We start from the raw sequence: 9,068 nt of genomic DNA, 5'->3' as shown, positions 1-9,068 counted from the left end.
TTGACGTACTCCATCGGTTGTTCCACATCAAGAACTGTCTCATCTGACACTTTCATCCTGGAGAGATGATCTGCCACTCCATTATCAACCCCCTTCTTGTCTCTTATCTCTAGATCAAACTCTTGGAGCAAGAGAATCCATCTTAAAAGCCGCGGTTTAGCATCCTTCTTCGTGAGCAGGTACTTGAGAGCCGCGTGGTCTGTGTGCACAATCACCCTTGATCCAACCAGATAGGATCTGAACTTCTCAAAAGCGAACACGATGGCAAGGAGCTCCTTCTCTGTGGTTGCGTATCGGCATTGAGCTTCATCTAAAGTTCTGCTTGCATAGTAGATCACGTGAAGCTTCTTGTCTTTACGCTGTCCAAGGACTGCTCCCACTGCAAAGTCACTTGCATCTGTCATAATCTCAAAGGGGAGATCCCAGTCTGGAGGTTGGACAACTGGTGCACTGACTAGAGCTCCCTTGATCGTGTGGAATGCGGCTAAGCAGTCACTGTAAAAGGCAAACTGAGCTTCCTTGCAGAGCAGCCGAGTGAGTGGTCTCGCGATCTTAGAAAAGTCTTGGATGAACCTCCTGTAGAAACCAGCGTGTCCCAGGAAACTCCGGATTCCCTTCACTGAAGTTGGTGGTTGCAGACTCATCATGACCTCGATCTTTGCCTTGTCCACCTCAATGCCTTTCTCGGATATCTTGTGTCCCAGAACAATCCCGTCTCTCACCATGAAGTGGCATTTCTCCCAGTTCAGCACTAAATGCTTCTCCTCGCATCGCTTCAGTACCCTGCACAAATTTGACAAACAGACATGAAAGGAGCTTCCATAGACGCTGAAATCGTCCATGAAAACCTCCATTATGTCTTCGATCAGATCAGTAAAAATCGACATCATGCATCGCTGGAAGGTCGCTGGAGCATTGCACAAGCCGAAGGGCATCCTCCTGTATGCATATGTTCCATAAGGGCATGTGAACGTCGTCTTCTCCTGATCATCTGGGTGGATGGGAATCTGAAAGAAACCTGAATAACCATCTAAAAAGCAATAGTAAGGGTGGTTAGCCAATCTCTCAAGCATTTGATCAATAAAAGGAAGTGGGAAGTGATCCTTACGAGTCGCAGCATTCAATTTACGAAAATCAATGCACATGCGATGACCAGTAACTGTTCTAGTGGGGATCAATTCATTCTTTTCATTGGTTATTACAGTGATCCCACCTTTCTTAGGTACTACATGCACAGGACTAACCCACTTACTATCAGAGATCGCATAGATCACACCTGCTTCTAGAAGTTTCATTATCTCTTTCTTTACAACATCTTTTAGATTTGGGTTTAACCTCCTCTGATGTTCTACAGAAGTCATCGATTCATCTTCCAGGTGTATTCTATGCATGCACAAATCAGGTGAAATGCCTGGTATGTCAGCTAGAGAGTAACCCAAAGCCTTACGATATTTCCTCAGCTCACACAAAAGCAGAGCAGTCTCTGCATTGTTCAGGTCAGCATTCACAATGACAGGATATGTGGAGTTAGGTCCAAGAAATGCATACCTGAGTCCCTTGGGAAGGGATTTGAGCTCTACCTTTGGAGCTTTCAGCTCGCTCCATGAGTCATCGGCTGAGCTGCCGGAACAGTCGGGTTCTGAGGCGTGGTTGTTCCAGTCGATGTGCTGGAGTCACTGTTCTCCCCCAGACTTAGATTCGCCACCGTCCTCTCCATACTCCTGGCTGAATCCAGGAACTTGGCATAGGCATCAGCATCAACACTCTCTAAGCTTTGCTCGGCTTCAGCTCTGACTAAGGCGAGTTCAAGTGGATCCTCGGTGAGAATCTCCTCGATCATTCCTTCATGCGGCTCTAGGGGATCACCATCTTCTTGGACAGTGAAGGTTTGTCCATCCAGCATCGGCTTCTTGAGCATCTGATCCATCTCAAACTTCATCACAATATCTCCAAGGTGGAGATCGATCTTTCCTTGTCGGACATCAATGATAGCTCCAACAGTGCAGAGGAATGGTCTGCCTAGGATCAGGGGATCATTGGAGTCTTCCTCGACTTCCAGAACAACGAAATCGGCAGGAACAATTGTATTCCCAACCAGAACTTGAAGATCTTCGAGGATTCCAACTGGAGACTTCACAGATCGATCAGCAAACACTAGTGACATCCTGGTAGGCTTGAAATCCGTGTATCCAAGGCGCTTAGCCACAGTATATGGCATGAGATTTATGCTCGACCCTAGATCGACGAGTGAGCATGAGAAGAGTGTTCTGCCAATCTGAACCGAGAGAACGAATTTTCCCGGATCACCCAACTTCTTGATCCTTCTGTTCTGGAGCACCGCGCTGCACTCCTTAGAGACAATCATGAACTCGCTGTCATCAGATATCTTCCCAGAGATCAATCCCTTGACGAAGCTACGCATGGATGGTATCATTTGGATCGCACTCATCAGAGGGAGCTTGACAGTTAGGTCTTCCAGCATCTTCCTGCACTTCATCTCTTCCTTATCCTTGCGTGTAGCCTTAGCTGGAACAGGGTAGGGCACTTTCGGTACATACTGACGAGCAGGAGAAGGTGCTGCAGTCGGTGGAACAACCCCAGCGGGTCGCTCTGCTTCAGGCGGAACAGTCTCAGTAGGTTGTTCTGCGTCTTCCTCATCTGTGGGTACAGCTTTAGAAGGCTGATCCGACTCCTTCTGCTTCCCTTTCTCAGCCGATGTGAATCTCCTGGGGTCTAGATCAGGCAGTTGCTTTCCACTCCTCAACCCTACTGCATTGCACTCCTTGGGGTTCTTGTCTGTTTTCCCAGGGAGAGTTCCTTGCTGTCTCTTCACGTTCTCAGCAGTTTGAGCAATCTGAATATCCATCTGTCTCATATGGCTTGAGACATTGTCATACTTCACACTCAGGTCATTGAACATATGATTCATCCTGGCGTTGATGTCGTTTGTGACCTGGTTCAGTGCTTTCCCTTGGATCTGCTGTCCTTGGAGCAGCTGGCTCATCATATTGGCGAGGCTCTTCATGTCATCATGCGGAGCAGTCTGAGTCGGTTGTGCAGCTTGCTGATTAACCGGCTGTTTCTGGCTGTGGAACTGAGCATTCTGAGCTGGGTTAAGGACAAAGGTTCTTCCCTGATTGCCATAAGGCCTTTGGTATCCACTGTTCTGACCCTGGTTCCCTTGAGCCTTATCGTCTGGTTTAGGGGCATTGAACAGGTGGGGATTGTTCCTCACGTTAGGGTTCGGGTGATAGTTCTTGAACTGCCATCCTTGCCCATTCACGTAGCTCACTTCATGCTGATCCTCAGCCGACTGATCTGCCTCTGATGTGCCATCCGCGGTAGCTTTATCCTGTGGAGATTCTTCCATGATGAAGACCTGGTTCTGGTTACTCTTAATCAGCTGATCGACCTTGGCAGAGAGCTCATCAATCTTGCTGTTGTCGATGCTCTTCACCTTCTGAGTGCGATCAGTCTCGCGGTTATTGTCAGCTGAGCTTGAGGCCATGTTCTCAATCAACTCGAATGCACCTTGAGTAGACTGAGTCATGAAGTCTCCCTTACTGGCTGAGTTCAAAGCGTTCCTGTACTCCCAGCCTACTCCATCGTAGAACACTCCCAGCAGATAATCTTCCTCAAAACCGTGATGTGGGCATTCTCTGCGGTAGACATTGAATCGCTCCCAAGCATCACAGAACGGCTCGTCCACCAATTGTTTGAAGGTCACGATCTTCTGTCTCAGAGCTGCTGTCTTCGATTTCGTGTAGAAGTGGCTTAAGAAAGCCTCTCGGACTTGTTCCCAAGTGGTGAGTGATCCGGTGGGTAGTGAATCAAGCCAGCGAGCAGCTTTCCCATCAAGAGAGAAAGGGAACAGAGTACACTTGATGTAATCGGGTGGTACTCCATTCGCTTTAGTGAAACCACACATCTTCTCAAAGTGCTCGATGTGGTCCATCGGTATCTCAGCAGGAAGCCCATTGAAGATCTTCCTTTGCACTAGACTTATCAAGGCTGGCTTGATCTCGAAGTCTTGCCTTGTGCACGGTGGAGGGGTTATGGCAGATCGCGTAGCGGGCAGATTACGCAGTAAATTTCTCTGGCCGATCTGGACCACTCCCTCCTGTTGGTTCGCAGCATTCAGAGCAGCTTGCTCGGCAGCAGCTTGCTGCGCTTGGATCGTCTGCTGCATCTGCTGCATCTGTTGTTGCATGAGTGCAAACGCAGCAGTGAGATCATCTGGATGATCACCCATGTCGGTGTTCGTTGATCTCGGCTGTTGACGGTTCTGTCGTTCCAATCTCGCTAGTTCCTCGTTAGAAAGCTGATGCAATGGCCCTTGTGCGTTGCTCCGAGTATGTCTACTGGTCATGCACCTGGATCATCAGCTGAAACAAAGAAAATAGCACGAGTTAGATATCTTAGACTAGATATGAAACCGAAAATTAGAGGTAAAAAATCTGGTCCCCGGCAACGGCGCCAAAACTTGATACACTAAAAATGAATCCTTGCTACTGCCAAGTTAACAGTTGCAATTGTAGTACTTGAGATTCAAATCCAGAGGACCAGTCTACACTCTAGTTCTATAAGTTTCAGAATCAAGCTAAGAAGAAGATATGATTTGGTTGAAATAGGCGATAGTAAACAAGCAAAATAAACACGAGATTAATTCAATTAAACAAGAGCTAGCCTAGGGTATTTCATTGGGTGTTGAATTGGAGCCAAACAATTATTCAAGCGCGATGAAGTGCTTTCTAGAACTCGGATCACTCAGCTGGAACACTCCACTGTCGTGGTAGTGATCGCTTTGCAGATCGATCTCACCACCTAACTGTCGTTGGGATGAGAATCAATTGCAAGCTTTAGAGAACAGGTCCGATCAGTTCACTTACCACCCTAATATCTACTTTCGCTGATTAGGGATACTAAGCTCATTCAATACATGTCAAGTTATCACCCTAAGCGGTTAACTAGGTGATGAACTAGTGATCTAACATCAAGTGATCAGTTTAATGAAAGCAATAAGATCAGTATGAATGAAGAACAGTTATGGATCGCTTATCTATGTTTAGCTCATGTCTCAACACCCTAAAAACCCTAGGCGAGCAAGGTCACTACTCGATCATGATGCACATAAACAAAGACATAAATCCTGAATAAAATTGCATAAGAACAGAGTATGAAACAATAGGGTTCAGATGATCTTCTCTATGAGAGGATGGATTCTTCTCCCTTACAAGTTGCAGATCGCAATACTCAGTGTTCTCTTGTAAAAACTAGCGTAAAAAAAATAGAAAATAGATAGATGGCGTTTTATATGGAGGCGCCAATCAGAAGAGAAAAAGATTAGGGCAACAAGGCTTTAATTCCTGAAATAGGAGTTTCCATATTCGTCTGGAACAATCTCCGGATCACTCCGTCTGCTTGTTCCGCTTGAGAGAGAACAGTCTCGGGACTGTTCTTTTGAGTGTTCTCCGCAGGAATGCTCCAAAAGGACATCTTTTCATCAGGCACCTTCTCTTCTTTCTTCTGCTAACTCCAGACCTGTAAAAGGTCAAAAGGGACTAGACTGACACGAATTAGTGACTTGAAACAAATGAAAACATATATACAATGATGTGAAAAACACCATATATCAACGACATATGCTGAATTCACGGCTTCGCATCCTCACCCACCCACTCCCACCTACGAAGATATCGACCGACGAGACGAGTCACTCATCGATCGACACAAAGAAGAGACACGCATCGATCGACCCTTTTCTCCACCTATCGATCGACACGCACCTCTCACATACCGAGTGCAACTACCACCGATTGACAGCAACCGTATCAATGCACTCCGACCCACACTGAAACCACAAGCTAACCCTGCAGAGACTACTAGTAACCCTTCGGACACTACACCAACATCAGAGGGAACTGAAAGAAGAAGGTTACGGAGTAGGAAGGAGAAAACTCCTAAGAACCTTAAGAGGGAAGCTAATGAGAAGGAGATTGATGGTTTCACTAAGAGAGTTATCAGAATTCCACTAGAGAAACCCTTTGAGGAGTTTTACTTCACAAGTAGATTGTGGATGTTTTCAGAGAAACAAGGGAGACTGAAAATGACATTAGAAGAATGTTTGAAAATGTCAGAGAAGATATGAGGAAAATGATTAAATTGAAGAAGAAGAGTGATCCTGGGAAGTTTGCAATACCCTGTGTAGTACAAGTGATTGAATTTCCTCATGCATTATGTGACACTGGTTCATCAGTCAGCATCTTACCAAAGGTCATGGCAGACCATCTGGGTCTGAAAGTAGAGCCTTCACCAGAGATCTTCACATTTGTGGACTACACTCAGAAAAAACTCTGGAGGCTTGATCAGAGACCTGGAAGTGCAGATTGGTAATGCTATTGTCCCTGTGGATTTTCATGTCCTAGACATCAAGCTTAATTGGAACTCTTCCCTCTTACCTGGAAGAGCATTTATGGCTACAGTTGGAGCTATATGTGACACGAACACCAACATGATGTGCTAACTATGATAGATCCAGATATCCACTACGACCCTATCAAACTTGGCAAACCACCAGCCAAAACCGTGGTAAAAGAAGATGATCTTGGTATCATTGCAGTTTATCATTGTGAAGTCGAGTACGAGACAGAGTACTCGGGATCGATCGACAGCACCTCAACATCATTGATCGACACCAGCAAGTCAGAAGAGATCGACACCAACCATGGATTATCGATCGACAGAGGCCCACCAGATGAACTCGATCTACCAGATCATTGCTACCCGAATTTCACCATCCCACCCAACAGAAAAGAAGATGATTACTCAGTAAGAAGTTGGGCAGATAGCGGATTTCATGAAAGTTTTGCAGTAGATACAGCCAGATCTTCCCACAGTGGAAACCACATTGAAGAACATGATGAAGATCATTGGGAAGAAAGAGCTTGGGAAAACTACATGGATAATGATAGATTTGCAAATCGTTTCCCCAAATCGATCGACATCCAGCGTCCACCATCGATCGATTATCTACTTCATCCAGCAAAACGACATCGTCCATCGATCGACATCGCCAGCATCACATCGATCGATATTGACCCAGACTACTTAAAGGACAAAATCGGAGTTTCACCGATTAGGGCAACACATGGGTATATAAGGTTGACAACACCAGCCACAAAAATTCAAACCTCAACAACTTATACCCAGCAGCTTCCAGCAATTAGCAACTCAACCATGGAGGACTGCAACACCAAGAACAATGATCCAACCTTGCAGCTAGACGATCACCATCGATCGCCACCACCACTGCACCATCAATCGACGCCCTAACCAGAGCTCAATCTCGATTTCATGATCCATATGATATCATGAATGTTTCACTCACACCTGATGAATTTGGAATTTTCAGAGACACAGATGGCTTTGCAAGAGCAATGGATGGAAGAGTTCTGCACATAACCAGAGAAGACATAGCAGACATCCTCCAAGTTGCCAATGGACCAGAAAACATGTTCACACAGCAACGTGGCCATCCAGACATCCTAGCTCACGTCCAGGACAACCACCACGTCACCATGAAAGAGGATATAGTTCCTCAAAGTTTCGGTCAACCTAGGAGTTCACCATTGATCGATATCGATTCATCACCATCGATCGATATCGATTCATCACCATCGATCGACGGCCGGTATCCCAGATCGATCGACAGCGCAAGAGTCAGATTGCCCGACAGACGTTTGGAGTTTGGACGACGTGCCTTTAACACCGATGGATCCAGAAGATTCAAATGGGAAGCAAAGGATGAATATGGTGTCCACAGAGATGAGTTTGGACAAGCTTGAGGAGTTGATGGTGAAATCATCCATGTTACTAAGGAGCACATAAGGAGAATTCTGGAGAGAGCATCTCTTTTTCACAAAGGTTGCTTACGCCTTCCAGAATACACACGCCCTTACCATGCATACAGACCACCACCAGTACCCTACAGTAGAGAGGAGATAGATGATATGGTGACTGATGTATGGAGAGCTCAGGCACACCTTGAGGCAGACTTTCGCACATTGGTGGAAGATACTTTCCAGCCTTTGGATATCAGCTACAAAGATTTCCAAAGCGACATGGCAGCGCTAAGAATGGAGATTGGGAACATTCTATCCATGCTTGAGAAGGAAGCTACGCCACCTGTATCGATCGACACAATACCAGTACCATCGATCGACATCGGCAAGACTATAACCAAGGACCGACCAGAATGTTCATCACCTAAGAGAGATGAATGGGAGATTGCTTACATCAATACACGGATTGGAGACGTCTACAGCCCTCTCAACAACAATGTCGAATGCTTAAGCAAGAGGATCGATCTTCTACAAAAAGAGTTGGAATCAATTCGCGAGAAAGATCAGGCTCATAATGCTACTTTTCCGTCGATCGACATAAACTCTTCATCATCGATCGACACAAGGTTCGCAGCACTGGAGAATAGGATGAAATCATATGAGGAAAAGCACGATCACTTCAGTTCACCTATCATGCGATACATGGATACACTGTCACAACAGTTGAACGAGTTGCAACAAGAAATTGGCATAGTTCAAGATTATATTTATCTTCGTGACAGAAACGTGACATCGATCGATAGGCCTAGACCCATATAGATCGACATCGAGCCACCACCAGCAAATAGAGCATGCACAGCAGCAGAAGTTGATCAGATCAAACATGAGCTATACGAAGCTATGAATACTATGGAGGAGACTCTCAATGGAAGAAGTGATGACATTGACGCCACTGTTAACGACCGAGTAAACAGCTTATGCAGACCTACTCGATAGCTGAAGAACGAGATACGTGATCTGCAGTACAAAGGACAACCTTCAGAATCGATCAACACAGTTTTCACTGAATCGACCGACATAACGCTCAGCGAAACGACCGAGATCAGCAGACTCATGACCAGCATGACACATCACAAAATGAAGAACTGTCCGAGCATTCAACATTTGATTTCTATCAACATCAGTTTGACATGGAAGATTTAGATAGAAGGTTGCAAGTCATCAAAG

The 9,068-nt window shown here is 45.7% G+C and overlaps 1 non-coding gene across 1 annotated transcript; it reads left to right on the top strand.

The window, feature by feature from the left end:
- Positions 1–3,638: 3,638 nt before the first annotated feature.
- LOC130504934 (small nucleolar RNA R71) lies at positions 3,639–3,745 on the top strand. Its single transcript, XR_008941498.1, has one exon. It is a non-coding gene; the product is annotated as a small nucleolar RNA R71 (small nucleolar RNA).
- The last annotated feature ends 5,323 nt before the right edge of the window (positions 3,746–9,068 follow it).

This window comes from Raphanus sativus, unplaced genomic scaffold (genome assembly GCF_000801105.2).
Source record: "Raphanus sativus cultivar WK10039 unplaced genomic scaffold, ASM80110v3 Scaffold1899, whole genome shotgun sequence".
Taxonomy (NCBI): Eukaryota; Viridiplantae; Streptophyta; class Magnoliopsida; order Brassicales; family Brassicaceae; genus Raphanus; species Raphanus sativus.
Note: the sequence above shows the minus strand (reverse complement) of the source record. Positions and strands in the feature narration are given on the sequence as shown.